Source organism: Leptonychotes weddellii, chromosome 8 (assembly GCF_054177405.1).
Source record: "Leptonychotes weddellii isolate Sample4059 chromosome 8, ASM5417740v2, whole genome shotgun sequence".
Lineage (NCBI taxonomy): Eukaryota > Metazoa > Chordata > Mammalia > Carnivora > Phocidae > Leptonychotes > Leptonychotes weddellii.
Window position 1 is genome coordinate 18,045,545 of NC_138376.1, and position 18,473 is coordinate 18,064,017.

At 41.2% G+C, this 18,473-nt stretch overlaps 1 protein-coding gene across 3 annotated transcripts in view; it reads right to left on the reverse strand.

The window, feature by feature from the left end:
- The window catches only part of FARS2 (phenylalanyl-tRNA synthetase 2, mitochondrial), a 471,129-nt gene that overhangs the window by 441,397 nt on the left and 11,259 nt on the right, over window positions 1–18,473 (reverse strand). The window contains exon 1 of one of the 3 annotated variants that reach the window (XM_081827731.1): window positions 6,573–6,692. The exons of the other annotated variants lie outside the window; for them this stretch is intronic. The gene's annotated coding sequence lies outside the window, so the exon portion shown is untranslated. Of the gene's footprint in view, window positions 1–6,572; window positions 6,693–18,473 lie in introns of those variants that run through there. 3 annotated transcript variants of the gene reach the window in all.

The window sequence follows — 18,473 nt, forward strand, 5'->3', positions numbered from 1 at the left end:
ATTATGCAGCCATCAAAAGGAATGAGATCTTGCCATTTGCAACGACATGGATAGAACTGCAGAATGTTATGCTGAGCGAAATAAGTCAATCAGGGAAAGAGAAGTATCATATGACCTCACTGATATGAGGAGTTCTTAATCTCAGGAAACAAACTGAGGGTTGCTGGAGGGGTGGGGGGTGGGAGGGATGGGGTGGCTGGGTGATAGACATTGGGGAGGGTATATGCTATGGTGAGTGCTGTGAATTGTGCAAGACTGTTGAATCACAGATCTGTACCTCTGAAACAAATAATACATTATATGTTTAAAAAAAAAAAAAAAGAAGAGGAAGAAGATAGCAGGAGGGGAAGAAAAAAAAAGGAAAAGAAACACTTTCTTTACAAGGAAAATATTACAGTTTAGAGGAAAAACTTCTAGAATTTTTACATCTATGATAATGAAATTATACGCTATATTGTATTCCTGTGGGTATATCATCAGCACCTCCATAATAAACGTTTATTTTACAGCTCTAAAAACACAGATGCTTTAAAAAACAAAACAAAGCAAAACAAAAAACCCCATCTAGAAACACAGACTTATTGTTGTCTTAAGCTAATAAAAGTAGTAATGCCCCAGTGTCCTTTAACGAAAAAGCTTTCAGGGGCGCCTGGGTGGCTCAGTAGGTTAAGCGTCTGCCTTTGGCTCAGGTCATGATCCCAGGGTCCTGGGATCTAGTTCCGCGTTGGGCTCCCTGCTCAGCAAGGAGCCTGCTTCTCCCCTGCTTGTACTCCCTCTCTCTCTCAAGTAAATAAAATCTTAAAAAAAAATAAAAAGGAAAAACTTTCAAACAAAATAAGAACTTTTGGTAGGGCTTAGAGAAGATGGGAACTTTCACACATAAAAGAATAGAACTAACCCACAGTAATCAAGATTTTGATTAATTACACAGGAGCTTATTCAGTTGAACAGGAATACTCACTTGGAAATCAAACTCCCATATCATCCCCGGGGGGAGCATTTCTGGAAATTTCCCTCTCGCCACAAGTTTTTATCTTCCAATATAGACAAAATGCAAAACAAACCAGGACCCACGGCAGACAGAGGAAGAGGAGTCCTGGCTGGGACAGCACTAAGAGGGCCTGGATGTCGCATTTCCAGGAGCCCCACTGGATGAGGGCTTTCACCAGAACCCTCCTCCCACTCAACAAGAGCCCTCAGGGACAGTTAGCTTACCTCCCCACACCATCAAAACCAAAACAAAACCAAGAAAAAAACATACCTTAAGGCTTTAGTTTCCCATTGAAAGCAGGCAAATCATCCAATTGTAAATTCTAACAATGGAAAAACAAATCTACTTGCTAGCTGGCAAAACCAGTACTCTTTAATGAGAACATGCTCTATGCTCCACAATCTCATCAGGAATACCCATTGTTCAATGTGCTATATAATCAACTTCCCTATGCACAGGCAAACATGCATTGTTTCTACAAAAGAGGGATTATACTCTACACTTTTATTATCTGTTTTTAAATACCCAGTGTTACTGCAACCATTTTACAAGTTGGTTCAAACAATTCCAATGGCTACATAATATTAAATCAAAAGAACATATTATCATTTATTTCATCATTTTCCTATAGGACATTGAGATTGTGTCCCATGTAATTTTGTATTTATTTATACGACTATTTGATGAACGTTTGACTCAACAGATTGCAAACATTTCTGTTTGTATTTTGTGACCATTATATAATCATTACATACCCATACTTGAAATATGCTAGGTAGACTATAGCATCAGATGAATAAATGAATGAACCTAGCCTTTGTTCCTTGCTTCGTATCAGCCTCATTCAGAAAACATTCCTGATCCATCTCAGCTACACACAGCATTCCATCTCTCTTCTGAAATGCCCAGGAGTTCTTTTTTTGTAACAACATTGCAGAGAAAAGAGAAAAAAATACTATTTGGTGAGCATGGTTACAGACACTGCGATAATCATATTCAAGAAGAAAGTCTGTGCCAAAAAAGGTTGCACCTCTGGCAAAGGACACGCCGAAAACCTACCAATAAATTTTCCAGAACTTTTCAGTGGCCTCACCAAGCAGTCTGACTGGAAAAAGCCCAGGCCCCACCCTGAAAGAGATCTCTGAGCCCTACACCTGGGGACGGTCTGAGAGGACAGTGGCCAGGAGCACCCTACAGCTCAAGAGGATCTGCCATTGTGGCTGAAGCCGGGCCAGGGAGGTGTAAGCTCACCGTTCTAGCTCCTCTACGAATTTAGGCACATGGTAGCTACCCAATAAATATAGTTGTTTGACAAATACTTATTATACATATTATTATAGCTTCTAACATCCTCTCAGGAGTCAAAACATTAACTACTTGGATACATTAATTGGTACATTAATAGAAAAGGACTGGGCTAGGGAGAGAGGCTCTCCAACTCAACAAGTAAACTTTAAATATACAAAAGATGTTCAGCCTAAAGTCATCAGTCCACATTTGCTCTCTAACTCAGAAGGATTTGGTGTGAGGCAGAAGAGCAGGTTTAGAACTGGAAGATGCTCCTCCAAAAGCTGTAACATCAAGGCGGCCAACTTGCATGCCAAAGGGCTTACAAGACACCATCCCTCCTGTAAATAGGATTCCATACACCCTTAGTGTTTCCAACATCGGACAGCTTCATTTTTCTTTCACATTTTCAAGGCAGTATTTGTACTCGGGACCACGTCCTGCTGCGAAGATTGGAGACAAATTAATTCACAAGGAGCTCTGAAAAGTGCTATACAAAGTGGCTGGTTGTCTCATCTCTCATACGACTGAATTATCCATTTAAGACACACAGTATAACCAACTTCAAAAGAATGGCAAATCTGGGACTCTGGCACCCCCAGATCTGAGCCACAGGAGCCACAGAGTACTGGGTAGAGAGCACTAGCTAGGATAGGAGCTCTGCCACTCACCCCCTCCGTGCTATCAACAAGCTGCTTACCCTCCCTCAGCATTCACTTCCCAATTTGCTAAATGGACATCCGTGGCTAAAATGAATTAGGAAGGCAGAGAAAGTCTTTGGACAACATACAGCAAATGCTGTTACTTGTCAGTGTTAATATCATTGCTGAATAATCTGCTCAAGGCAGTGACAACCCTATATTATCTAAGACAAACACACATGAGACCCATTCAAATCAGTAATCACCTCCTACAGTTCATCATCAAAAGAAACTCAGAAAGTAAGATATTAAGTGCTTACCCATTAATATTTGTGTTTCTTTCTACAGAACCATCTCCCCTCACCACAAACATGGCAGAGGGAGGGAGAGGAACAGGGGAAGGGAGAAAGGCTCCAAGTACAGGTAATCTCTGAAGTTTCACCAGGTATAGGTAGAGGGGCTGGCCTCTCCACTCCCCAGAGGGCCCCTGGCAATCCCATCAACTTAACCATCACAGTTATTTTGTCCTCCATGCTTCTGAATGCCGTGGGAGTGCCAGGCAGCTTTAACGCCACAGCACTTTGCACACCTCCATCCTCCATTGGACAAAGTCCTCTGAGCTGGCCAGGCCATACACATACAGCTGGGAAAAGGTGATTCAGCCTAAGGCTCCACCACCATTGCTGGTACTGGGGGGTGGGGTGGGGGATCAGGAGACCACAGGGAAAAAGTAGGAGAGCTGTGTTCAGGTGGTAGTCTTCATCTCCTGACTAGGCAGAGACTTCCAGTCCCTTTGTCTATTCTGCTGGTTTCCACCCAGACTCCTGGTCCTCATGCCACTGATTTTCTGTCTTAGAGAACAAAATAAAGGTGGGAATGACAGTACTCTGCTGTTTGGGTTGACAGAGATGCTAGCCTCTACCTCACAGGATGGAGAAGGACAACACCGTTGGTGGGATCAGCTGTAGGCAGGGACTTCATTATGACAGAATGCCCTCCAGCACCTGGGGTGTCTTAGTAGCCCAAAGCCAGCAGATGGTCATTAATTCTTGATGCTTCAGGCCCATCACTGAGTCGTGGATCTCTTCCTACTTGTAGCCCATGGACAGCATTAACTCAGGCTGCCGGGGATCCCTGTAGTCAGGGAGAGCTCAATGTATAGCAGCTTCAGTTCCTCTTCAGGGCCCATGTTTATCCACAGGTCTCTCATGATTTCCTCTAAAATGCCTCTGTCACTGTGGTTGTGGATCAGGAATTTCTTAAGCAGGTTTTCAGTGTCTATGGACATGAAGAAAGAAAAGTCGTGTATTCCACACGATACCCATTCCCACAGTCTTTGAATTCCGATCCCTCAAAAGGCAGGAAACTGATGACCATCATAAAAAGGGATGACTTCAATGTTCCACACATCCACGGAAGTGGCATAATAATTATGGCTCCATAAGAATTCCAGGGAATAAGGTGGTGTCTGCCACAGAAGGTATTCAGCTTATTGACGATGGTGAACACGTCATGCCAAAGCCAATCCGCAACGTGGACATCAAAAAAGCAGGTTCTCTGGCTCTAGGTCCCTGTGGACAATACGCTTCTGGTGGAAGCAGCACTGTACAGTGGACACGCTCCAGAAAAATTTGCTACAAGCCTCTTTCTCATGTGACCATGGTGCACTAGATAATCCAACATCCGCTAGCATATATCCTGACCAGGTAGAATGTTCGTGGGTCAAGATCATCTCAAACGGTTTCACATTATTAGGGTAATTAAAGACCTTCATGCTTTGGACTTCAAGGAATAGTCTCTGGAGGCTGTAAAATCTCTGCTGATTCCTATTAATGACCTTCACAGCCACTTTTGTTCCATAATGTGCCGAGTCAACATGATAAAGCTGCCCTGCCCAATGGTCTTAAGGAGCTGGTAACTGTCGATATGTATGTCCGCATCAGTATGGATTGCTGCAAAGCTCTGCAGCATGGTAACTTGCTAACTACACCAACAATACTAGCTACCAATATCAACTAAAAACAAAAGAAAAAATAATAAAGAAAAAATTGGAAAAACATAAAAAAGAAAATAAGAGAATTTGAAAAAATAAGGAAAATTTTTAAAAAATGAGAACAAATGAAAGTAAAAGAATTTTAAAAAGGGAATACCTTTAAAGAATTACAGAATAAGAATATGAAAAAAAAAAAGAGAGAGAAGAAGAACAAACAAAATAGACAAAAGCCAAAAAGGCAAAAAGCTAACTGTGGTCAACATCCCTAAGGTCACCAAAAATCAGCTTCTTCGGTAAAAGAACCGAAGCCTTTGGCAGAGCCACGGACTCCTGCAGGTACTTAGAGTTCCCTAACAATGGTTCCTTATGAGGTCATAGCAAGAAATGCACCAATCATGAATGGGGATAATCCACAGTGCTTTCTTTCTCACATTTGTCTCAAGACTGCCCCCCTGGGAGGGGGAGTACCCCAAAAGATGTTTTTGTTTATCTAGTTGATAGCCATCAATATTAACTTTATGAAAATTTAAAACAACTAGGATGCTTCAGTGGCCCTTTCATTTCCAGTTTGAAAAGCTATAATAATGCTTGGCTTTTAAAGAGCTCATATGTCTACACTTAATATAGTCAATTCTTTTTTTCTTTAAGCTCTGAGTGATCTCAAAATGATGCCACAATAACCGGCAGGATGATACTCTAATGAAAATTTCTGTGGCATAAGACACAATAAGGTGCATTATTAATATACAGAAAGTCAAAGGGAACAAGACTTTCACTATATTTTCATTTGTTATTTGCAGTTTTTTTTTTTTTTTAAAGATTTTATTTATTTATTTGAGACAGAGAATGAGATAGAGCATGAGAGGGTCGGAGGGAGAAGCAGACTCCCTGCCGAGCAGGGAGCCCGATGTGGGACTCGATCCCGGGACTCCAGGATCATGACCTGAGCCGAAGGCAGTCGCTTAACCAACTGAGCCACCCAGGCGCCCCTTTGTTATTTGCAGTTTTGCCCAGAGTCTTTGGAAATTCCTATCTGAGCCAGAGACCTTGCTATGTCCATTTCAGTAATCTTTAAATGCAGAGGTTGCAGCTGTGGGTTGAGAAAGTTACTCGCTTTTCTAAGCCAACAAGCCAGAAAACTCCATGTCTGTATTATTCAGCAGGGGTGCAGGCATGGGTGCTGGGTGCTGGGCATGGCACCTGTGCCTCAGGGGAGGGAAGTGAGCAGCCCCTTCATTTATTCCTTCTCTGTCCTCCTCCTATTTTCTGTACATCCAAGTTTCTGACCTGTATCATTTTCCTCCTCTCTGAAGAACTTTTAACACTTCTTGACAGGCATATTTACTAGTGGAAGGTTCCTTCAATTTTTATTTGTCTGTGAAATTCTTTCTTTCTACTTCACTTTTGCGGGGTAATTTTACTAGATAAAGGCATGCCTTGAAGATATTGTGAGTTCAGTTCCAGACTACCACAATAAAGTGAATCTTGTAATAAAATGAGTCAAATGCATTTTTGGGTTTTCCACTGCATAAAAAAGCTATGTTTACATTATATTGTAGTCTCTTAAGTGTCTAATAGCATTATGTCTGAAAAACAATGTACATGACCTATTTAAAAAAGACTTTATTGCTAAAACAAAACAAAAAAAAAAAACGCTGACCTTCATCTGATCTTTCAGCAAGTCCTAATCTCTTTGCTGGTGGAGGGTCTTATCTCCATGTTGATGGCTGCTGATTGTTCAGGGGGGTGGCTGTTGAAGGTGGGGTGACTGTGGCAATTTCTGAAATAAGACATCGATGAAGTCAGCCACACCTATTGACTCCTTTCCAGAACAATTTCTCTGTAGCTTGTGATGCTGTCCGATAGCATTTTACCTACAGAACTTCTTTCAAATTGGAGTCCATTCTCTCACCCCCTGCCGCTGCTTGATCAACTAAGTTACATCATATTCTAAGTCCTCTGTTGCCTTCTCAACAGTCTTCACGGTATCTTCCTCGGAGTAGATGCCATGTCAGGAAACCACTTTCTTTGTTCATCTGTAAGAAGCAATTCCTCATCCATTCAAGTTTATCGTGAGATGGCAGCAATTCAGCCCCATCTTCAGGCTCCACTTCTAATTCTAGTTTTCTTGCTGTTTCCACTACATCTGCAGTTCCTTCCTCCGCTGGAGTCCTGAGTCCTCAAAGTCAGCCATGAAGGTGGGAATCAACCTCTTCCAAACTCCTGCTCCTGTGGATATTTTGACCTCTTCCCATGAATCACCAGTGTCCTGAATCTAGAAAGGTGAATCGTTTCCAGAGAGTTTTCAGTTGACTTTGCCCAGCTCCATCAGAGGAATCACATCTGGCAGCTCTAGCCTTATGAAACATATTTCTTAAATAATAAGACTTGAAAGTTGAAATGACTCCTTGATTCGTTTGCCACAAAATGGATGCTGTGTTAGCAGGCATGAAGACAACATTCATCTCATTGGACATCTCCATCAGAGGTCCTGGGTGACCAGGTGCATTGTCAATGAGCAGGAATATTCTGAAGGCAATCTTTTTTTTTTTTTTTTCTGAACAGTAGTTCTCAACAGTGGGCTTTAAATATTCAGTAAACCATGTTGTCAACAGATGTGCTACCATCCAGGTTTTGTTGTTCCATTTAGAGCACAGGCGGAATAGTTTAAAATAATTCTTAAGAGCCCAGGGTTCTGAAATGGCAAATGAGCATTGGCTTCAACTTCAAGTCACCAGCTGCATTAGCCCCTAACAAGAGAGTCAGCCTATCCTTTGAAGCATTGAAGGCAGGAGCTGACTTCTCTCTAGCTATGAAAGTCCTAGATGGCATCTTCTTCCAATAGAAGGCTGTTTTGTCTACACTGAAAACCTGCTGTTTAGTGCAGCCACCTTCATTAATTACCTTAGCTAGATCTTCCAGATAACCTACTGCAATTTCTACCTTAGCCCTGCTACTTCACCTTGCACTTTGATATTACAAATATGGGTTCTCTCCTTAAACTTCACGAACCAACGTCTGCTAACTTCAAACTTTTCTCCAGCAAATTCCTTACCTCTCTCAGCCTTCACAGAGTTGAACAGAGTTAGGACCTGGGTCTGACTTAAGGGAATGTTGTGGCTGGCTTAATCTTCTACCCAGACCACTAAAACTTTCTCCATATCAGTAATCAGGCTGTTTTTGCTTTCTTATTCATGTGTTCACCTGAGTAGCACTTTTAATTTCTTTTAAGAACCTTTCCTTTGCATTCACAACTTGGCTAACTGTTTGGTGCAAGTGGCCCAGCTTTTGGCCTGTCTCGGCATTCGACATGCCTTCATCACTAAGCTTAATCATTTCTAGCTTTTGATTTAAGGTGAGGGATGTGCCACCTTTCCTTTCAGTTGAACACTTAGAAGCCACGATAGGGTGACCGGCCTACTTTCAATATTGTTGTGTCTCAGGGAATAGAGAGGTCAACGGAGAGGAGGGAACAGCTGGTCAGTGGAGCAACCAGAATATATACAGTATTTATCAATTCAGTTCACCTTCTTACATAGGCACAGTTTGTGGCACCTCAAAATAATTACAAGAATAACTTCAAAGATCACTGGTCACAGATCACCAAAACAAATACAATAATCATGGAAAAGTTTGAAATATTGTGAAGATTAGAAAATGTGACACAGAAACATGAAGAGAGAAAATGCTGTTAGAAAAATGGCACTGAGAGACTTGTCTGATGCAGGATTGCCACAAACCTAAAATTTGCAAAACACACAACATCTGCAAAATTCAGTAAAGCAAAGCACAATAAAATGAGATATGCTTGTACAGACTTTTAGGTTGGTTGTTTTTCTGATTTTTTTTACATGGTTCCTAAATAAAATCTGATGTAATTCTTATCCTTGAGCTTATATGGGTAAGGTGTTTACATCCTCTGGCTTTACTCAAGATTTTCTCTTTCTTTAGTTTTCTGCAGTTTTAATATGATATATCTATGTGCAGATTTTTTGCAATTTGCCTGCATAGTGTTCTCTGAGCTTCCTGAATTTGTGGTTTGATGTCTATCATCCATTTGGGAAAATTGCTCAGCCATTATCACTTCAAAAATTTCTTTTTTTCCTCTTTCTTCTCCTTTTGGTATTACCAATACCCACATTTTATATTTTAATTGTCCTACAGTTCTTAAACATCCTGTTCTGGTATTTTTTATTCTTTTTTCCTTTTGTGGAAGTTTCTCTTGATGAATCTACATATTCATTGACTGTTTCCTTGGCCCAGTCCAGCCTACTGATGAACCAAAAGCCAATTTTCATTTCTGTTACAGTGTTTCTCATTTCTAACATTAATTTTGATTCTTCCCGGAGTTTCCATCTCTCTGCTTACATCTATTTGTTCTTGAATTTTGTCCACTTTTTCTATTAGAACCCTTAGCGTATTATACTTATTTTAAATGCTCAGTCTGACGATTCAAAAATCTCTTCCCTGACTGTGGTTCTGATGCTTCATTTGTCTCTTTAAACTGTTTTGCCTTTTAGCATGCCTTGTAATTTTTTGTTAAAAGACAGGCGTGATGTATTGTGTTAAAGGAACTGAGGCCTTAGTGTGAGGTTTTATGTGTATCTGGCTAGGAGGTAGGCTATGTTTACTGTTAGTTTTAGGCGTCAAGAGGCTAAAAATTCTTCTACTGTGCCTGTTTTAGTCTTCCCTGTTGCCTTTGGCTTTCTCTTACATAGGGTCTGAGTCTTGCTGTTGATAATCCCTTGTTTATTATCCAGGTCCATGACTGATGTGGTGGTAAGGTGTTGGAGGAAGGGAAGCCCTCTATAGTGCTTTGATTAGGTCTCAGTCTTTTAGGGAGACTGTGCCCCTGGACTGTGACTTTCAAGTGTGACTCACCTTTCTTTTCCCCGCCTCAAGTGAGACCAAAAGTGTAGAAGGAGCTGGAATTGGGTACTTCCCATCCCCCAACTCAGTTAGTTACATTCTGGTAAACTCCAGGTCTGTTAAAGCTTTAGTAAAATAGTTCCTTTTAGGGCAGGCTTTTGTTAAAGAGAACAGAATGCTCTGGATATATTTCAAAATGGTTTCTTTTCCCCTCCCACTGCCAGAAACAGGAGAGGATTTTTCAGAGACTCTGGTGGGGCTCCTGGAAGTAAAATTCATGAAAGCATAAAGCCCTTCCCCCACCAGTATAGGGCCCGAGTAGTTTTGAACTCTCAGGTTTGTGCACATCAAGCCTCTAGCAATTCACCTGTTACAGTTTAACTGTTCCTACCAGTCCTGGTGGGGGCAGGGGGAGAAGGGCGGGTCAGGGAAGGGGGGCTCTCCTCCAGGACTTCTGCTTCTGGTAAACTGTGATTCTTGGTATGCACTCTTCCCTCCATGTCTTGGGGCAGCAGTTTGCCCCTGTAACCTTGATTCCCTGATGGATCTGAGAAGAGTCGTTGATTTTCAAGTTGCTGAGCTTATTTTCTCATTGTCAGGACAGGGATGTGGACATCTAAGGTCTTTACATGTTGTCCCATTAATTTTTTAGTTTATTAATGTGTCATTTTGGTGATACTGTAGTCCTATTTACAATGTTCAAAACTACAGAAATCTATGTTTATTTCAAGTATTTTGCTTATAACATGCTACATGGAAATACCGTTTGCACACAGGAAAAACACCCTCAGCACATACGAGTGTTCAGAAACGTAGCTAATCCTTCCCAAGGTGCCACTCACCCTAGATGAATCTTGCACAGTACATCTGACATTTAAAAATCTCTCTGTTTGGATTACAACGATCTTTTCTTTATAAATAACTTCTAAAGCCAGATGTCAGCCAACACGAATACAGCTCCAAGAGTCAGTGAAGGCTGCCAGTTAAGCGTCTGGATAGCCACCAGCACCCCTGTCCGTAATGAAGCCCTAGCAGATGACAGAATGAGCACCAGCAGTATACCCTGCTTTACATCCCGTGCACAACTCATTTGTTGATGCCCTGCAAGGTGGCAGGAGGCAAATGGTTTCATTCCATATGAAGCAGGTTCCTATATGGTTGTTTATCATGGTCATTTGCCTCTGAACATGCATTTATAACCAGCCCATCACAAATGTGTTAGGTATTCGGGTGCCCTCTGTTCCCCTCTTCTCTAAAAATCATTCTACTCTTTAGAAACAAAACAAATTCTTTTCAGTATAATACACTGCCAACAATATATCTTGATGCTTTGGAAAACACATGTTTTGTTACTGGTATATCATTCTTTCTTTGAAACATGGGGAGAGCTATTACTTCACCACAAATACTTAATGTTAAGGTCTTACTATTTTTCAAATTGTGGACTGTTTTTTTTTTCTCCAAATTATATTTTCATAATTTCTCTCAGCTCCATCTTCTCACCAGGAAATGAATTTCCCATCTAACTCTATTATAATTTCTGGCTTGAAAACTTATTTACCTAGGTAAATCTATAATGGATATCATTTATATATAATTTATGACTTTAGAATCACATTCATGTCAACAGACCAAAATGTCACACATAGGGTTTGATTTCACTATGGGGTTCTGCAGGTGCTGTGTGCACGGAAAGAGATGAGACAACTATTCACAAAAGCTGTGGTAATGGGGACAGGTCAGACAGCGCATGTATACAAACACTCACCTTGTGTGACATTGTCCATCATTATGTAGGGGTCTTAACCCTTTTTAATGCTTTACCAGGATTCTCATAACAATATTAGTTAATTCTCTAATATCCAGGCAGGCTGTTTCTTAACCCAAAATATTATTCCTAAAATCCAAGTCACTTAAATGAACATAGAAACCTTACATTATGAAAGATTCCTAAAGCACCTCTTTTCAAAGCCAAGAACCCATTAGCAAAATTATCAACCACCAATTATCTCCATCCACAATTTGCCAGCTTTGTCATTTCAGATTTCTGTATATCAGATTTTCTTGAAATAGAGCACAACTGAACTTCTGTTACATAGATTGTACTTCTTTCTCAAAGAAATCCAGATTGCTATATAAAATTTGCCTCCAAAATTCTCCAAAAACATTTTGGATAAAAGTAATATAAATTCCATGGGGCGGCTGGGTGGCTCAGTCATTAAGCGTCTGCCTTTGGCTCAGGTCATGATCCCAGAGTCCTGGGATACAGCCCGCCTCAGGCTCCCTGCTCCCTCTCTCCCCTGCTCCCTCTCTCCCCTGCTCGTGCTCTATCTCTCACTATCTCTCGCTCTCAAATAAAATCTTTTTTAAAAAGCTAATATAAATCCCCAATTCAATTACATGAAAGAGTAATGAAATTTATATTTACCCAACTATGAAAACCGAAGCTCTTTAGATGCCACTGAGCCATGGTGGCCACCAGGACTCCCATGGATCACAAGTATGGGGAGAATCCCCCTTACTAGATCTCTTAATGCATATGAGGATATGCAAGATCATTAATCATTACAGAAAAGACATCCACTCAAACTGCAGAGGAAGAAGATACAAGCTCTACCTGAGGAGAAATCAGACTAGAGGCAGTTGATCAAATGAGGTCGGTGCTTAGCAAAGAACTCATGGACTTCCTCAGCTATTCCTTGGAAGAAGAAACCAGCAGTGCTGGTGATCCCTGCTGAAATATGGAGAAATGATCCACTCCATCCCCCACTCCATCCCTGCTCTCCCTGATCCCACCTGCCTCAGTCAACCAATCACTCCTCTCTGCCCCACACACCCCATCCCACCCTCCCAATATCTCAGGGATCCATGTGCCTCCTTCCATCACTACTGTCACTCCTTCCATCAGGCCACCTTTATTTATCTAAGGGACCCCTTGACTGGTTTCCCTGTCTCCAGTCTCAGCTTTCTTAAACTATTTTCCCCAAAACAACCAGAAAGATCTTCGAAACTACAGGTCTGATCAAGTCACTCTACTGGTAAAATCATTCAGCAGCTCCTCCATGCCAAAAATGTCTCGGTGGATAAAATCCTTATGACTTAGCATGATTACATGGACCTTCAGAAACTGCTTTGGATGTTCCCAAATTTTGCTACACATGGAAATCTGGGAAGTCTTATAATTTCCAATGCCTCGGCACACCCCATCCCAATTAAGTCACAATGCCTGGAGGTGGGAGCCAGTTATCCCAGTATTTTTTAATTCCCAGGTGATTCCAAAATCAGCCAAGTTTGGGGAAGCAACGCTTTCCTCTCCAGATTCACCTCTTAAGATTCTCTAACTCCCACCCACAAACTAGCCTCCCTGAACCATTTTCTGTTTTTCAATACCTTCTCATGCTTACCTGTACCCAAGGCTTTGCTGAGGCTGTTTCCTGTGAACACTCCACCCTCATTAAGGCTTATACAAATCTACTTCCCAGAAGAGTTCCCTGTACTTACAGTAGAGTCCTTAAAAAATTCTCTATCAGAAATTATCTTCTCGGGAAGCCTGGGTGGCTCAGTCAGTTGAGCATCCAACTCTTGCTTTTGACTCAGGTCATGATCTCAGGGTCATGGGATCAAGCCCCAAGTGGGGCTCCGCACTCAGTGGGGAGTCTGCTTGAGATTCTCTTCCTCTCTCTCTTTCTCACTCTCTCTTCCTCCCTCCCTCCCTCGCTTCTTCCCCTCACCAGGAATCCTCAAATCTGGGTTAAAGACCGTGTCCTCTGGCAACTTGTGCTTCCGCTATTATAACAATGAATACAAGGTGTCAGGTCTGCCTGTTGATCAGACAGCAACCCCATTAAATGCCAAGTTCTCTGGGAGCCAGGGGCATGTCCTCCTTGGTAACCACACATCCCTGAAAGGAAGCATCAGACGGAAGCTCCTAAGGAAAGGGACTGTGCTTCACTGTTGAACACCTGTCTCCAGCACATCCAGCACTGGCACATATTAGGCTCTCCATTTTGACTCAAGACCAAGTTGGATCCCTTAAAAATAAGAAATCAATAGTTGGCACTGCAGTCTTGAAATTTTGAGAGATGGCTCTTTAGGAAATAATAGCCCAAAACAGGGGAGGGGCAAGAAAAAAAGTGCCCCACACTTTCTAGCACATCCTGGGAATTACCCTACTTTTCAAAACCCTCCTCGATGAGCACATTCTCAGCAACTACAGAAATGAGTCAAATCTTTATGCCTTGGTTCTTCCTGCTGTGGTACTATAATATTGTTCACCATCGTTAACGTCTTTTCTAGGTTGGCAATATTGCCCTCCAATGTCAAACACTAAAAACACTAAGTGTTAAAGACAATGCCCAGGGCTATTAGGAAGCATAAGTGAGAATGTAAAAAAAAAAAAAGTCTCTAAACATAAAAAAATACCATACAAATGTAAGTTATGAGACTTACAGATTAATAGCAAGCAAAGCCCAAAATAAATTCTTATTAAAATTTTTATACTTTAATTTCTGGGGATACATGAATGCCTTGAATAAAACTGCATCACTCTGAATTGAAGGCACATTCACAAGGACTGCAGCTTCATTCATAATCTGAATTGCTTCCAGAAGATGGTCCCAAGCCATTTGCTTTTTTCTAAATTTATCTGTAAGTCTCAGACATCGCACACATCTAAAAAGCTCATTAGTAGTACAAGAACTTTATGTACCTAAATTTGGTTTGTGGATGAATATGCTTATTGCATAAAACCCATAAACACTCAGAAGATCTTATGATGCACGGAAAATTATTTAAACTAACTTTTAGCCCCAAAGAAACATACAGTAGGTAAATTTACATGGGGCCAGAGTGGAGATATTATATTATTATGGATCAGAAATGCATTACAGGGGCGCCTGGGTGGCTCAGTCGTTAAGCGTCTGCCTTCGGCTCAGGTCATGATTCCAGGTCCTGGGATCAAGCCCCGCATCGGGCTCCCTGCTCGGCGGGAAGCCTGCTTCTCCCTCTCCCACTCCCCCTGCTTGTGTTCCCTCTCTCGCTGTGTCTCTCTGTCAAATAAATAAATAAAATCTTAAAAAAAAAAAAAAAGAAATGCATTACAGTTATGAAAGAAAGCAGTCTGTGGGTGGCTTTTGTCTCTTTGTGACAGCGAGATCCAATCAGGAGCCCCTAGTCCCCATCACTTACAAACCTTAGTTTCTTACCCACTCTCCATGCCCATGCTTAAAAAAGAGGCTCATGGTCCTCTTCTTAGCTAATTAAACCACCAAGATCAAAAAATGAAAAGGTCTTGGGGCACCTGGGTGGCTCAGTTGTTAAGCGTCTGCCTTCTGCTCAGGTCATGATCCCACGGTCCTGGGATCGAGCCCCACATCGGGCTCCCTGCTGGGGAAGCCTGCTTCTCCCTCTCCCGCTCCCCCTGCTTATGTTCCCTCTCTCACTGTGTCTCTCTCTGTCAAATAAATAAAATCTTTAAAAAAAACTGAAAAGGTCTCAATTTTAAGAGAGTTTCATATATCTGAAGAGGACAGGATAAACAAAGTAAGTTGATCTCAGTCTAATACCATAATCTATGAATAAAGAAAATGTTATAGGATTTTTTTTCTAAGTAACATTTATTAGGGAGTATAGATGCGTGTGTGTTTTAGAGAAAGAAAGCCCTATACTCTCATACTCAGATAATCCCTGTTGAGTTAAAATTATAAAACAGACCACACACACATACATACACACAATTCAAATGGGATCCCTCCTCAATCTCCACTTCAGTTACTTTGTCACTTTTCCTACAACTGTTAATGTTTCCTATGATCCTTTTTGGAAGACTGGGGGATTTATTTAATCTATCTATAAAACATATTCTTTCTGATTATTTCTACAAACAGGGTCACAGACCACACCTTGCTTTTCATCTAATAGCAACATACACTGGAATGTTTTCTCTGTCAGCCCCTGATACATCCTCCTCACTCTCTGGACAGCCATTTAGGGGTGCCAGGATTTACCTGACCAGTGCCACACTGAGGCGCTCTGTCCCCAGGTTTCTGCTATAGCAAATGATGCTGGAATAAGTATCCTTGCCCACATATCTTAGCAAATCATCGTAAGTTCAGATGGAAGGTAATTTTTTAAAGGTGAGTATTCTAGGGAAAAGGGCATATGCATTCTATTTTGATATTGTCTATGGATCCCATGTTTTTATGGTGAAAGTTTCCATTTGCCCAAACTCTCGTGAGCACTCAGAATTTTATTTTTTTGCCAAACTGTCCAAATATAATACCTCATTAACATACCTTCTAATAATTATTATCTGCAAGGCTGCACATCTCATTTATTTTCTTTTTAAAGATTTATTTATTTATTTGAGAGAGCGAGAATGAGAGAGAGAGAGAGAGAGTACATGACGGGGGAAGGGTTAGAGGGAGAAGCAGGCTCCTCGCTGAGCGGGGAGCCCGATGCGGGACTCGATCCAGGGACTCCAGGATCATGAGCTGAGCCGAAGGCAGTCGCCTAACCAACTGAGCCACCCAGGCGCCCCATCTCATTTATTTTTTTAGCAGCATTTGTATATTTTTTCTTAAACTACCAATTCACACACACACATAAACACACAACCTATTGGATTAATAGCCTTTTTATTACTTGCATCTATGAATTCTTTTAAAATTAAGATTGTTAACTTTCTTGTCTTTCTGTCAACTGTTTTCTTGGCTATGTGTGCTACAAATGTACGGCTTAGAGAAAGGTCTTCACCATTCTGAAATTAAAAATAAATCCACCATTTTCTTAGAGTTGTACTGTTTCACATTTTCACGCTTAAATCTTTGATCTATATCTGGAATTCCCCAACCCGGTAAAGAGTGAAAGAGGAAAACTGCATTTTGTTTAATCTCATTTCCCTGAACATATAAATCATTGGACAAATCTATTTTCTACAGCGATCTGAAAATCATCACTGTCATCATCTAATTTCAGGTCCATTTCAGGTTTACTTCTGGATACTATTTTGTTCCACTGATATGTTTATCTATTTCTTCTTCCACAGCAAGAAGTTTAAATTGTCCAGTTCCAGCGTTTAAGTAATTATAGCTTCATGATGTACCTTAACATCCAGTAGGTCTAGTTGCTGCTCATTCATTATCTTTTTTAGAATTTCCCAGGTTTTTCCTCACATTTTTAGTTCTACAGAGGAACTCTGTATCATTTCATTAACTCCTACCCTGAACAGCAACAAAAATCCTACTGCTCTTTTGAATTGGGAAAGCACTGATTTTATGAATTTCCAGAGAAATGACCACTTTCAATATCAAGCCTTCCTTTCTATACTCTTCCTTTAACCCTTCTATCATATCCCTTTGGTTTTAAAGTTTTCATCTATAAGTCTTCATATTTCTTATTTCAAGTTTATTCAGTTGTTGTAAAAAAAAAAAAACTATTTTTAAACATATCTTGTTGGATAGGTGATATGCACAAACACTACAAAATTCCAAAGATACAAAGAGATATGTATTGAAAAGTAAGGCTCCCTCCCACCCTTGTCCCCAGCCATCCAGATTTCTTCCCTGGAGATTCATTTCAAATCTGCAGCAGGATGTAAATCATTTTGTTGTTAAGAAATTAGGATGACCTCTCTTTAAAATATAAAATATGCTCAAGGCTAAAAAGAATCTTGCACACTCCAGGTCTGAAAGGTCCTGCTCCTGTCAGTCAGCCTGGAGTCCTCCTTCTCCTTCCATCTGCCACATCTGATCCACCAGTAGGCCCTATTGTGTCTCCCCCAGCTTCATCCACTCCTCTCTTAATTCAGCAAGACTACAGAAGCTGAGAAGGCAGAGGCCTTACTTCATGTCTCACTGTTTCTCCTGCACATAGCACAGTGACTAGCAGAGAATGTTAACGATGCACCACTGCCCCTTGCACAGAAAGTGCTCGATGTAGGGCTGGATGTTAGAGTAGCGGTCACAGCTGGGGCTACTGAAGGGTGGTCTGCAGATGCCTGGTGCCAGCCCGTGGTAAGGTAAGGACAGAAAGGGAGAGGAAGCACACAAATCCTTTTGGAACAATGAGGCATTGTTGTCACATTCTTCCAGTAATTCATGTTTCTCATAATTTACAAACATATCCATCAACAACAGATTAGAAATAAAAAATTATGGTCCTTTGCCACAGATGGTTTAAGATGCAGGGGCATGTAAGCCCCTATCATCCCTAGCCTACCCTGGCAGGCACCCAAGGGGAGTCACTGATCTCCCCTGCCCCCCTCCAATCCACTTCTACAGAACCACATACCTGCAGCTCAAACCCTTCAGCACCTGCCCTCAGCACTCTCCAGGACCTACAAATATCCGCATCCCTGGGCTCCTTCCTGCTTCTGTGACTTCACCCAGATCTTTCTTGTCAACATCCAGGGGCCCTGGCTCTGCCTGCCTTCCCAGGACACAGTGCTCTCTTTCTGCCTTGGGGCCATTGTATGGGCCACTCTCTCAGCTAGGAATACCTGGCCTAGGAGACAATAAAATCAGGAAAGAATTAATGGAAGAACAATTTTGTAGCAGTCTATTTTTAAAAAGTGAAAAAATTCTCACATCCATGCTCCATTTTTTTGATAAAAATAAAAATCTCACATTCTCCCTTTACTTCAATCCTTTTTTTTAAAGATTTTATTTTTAAGTACTCTCTACACCCAACGTGG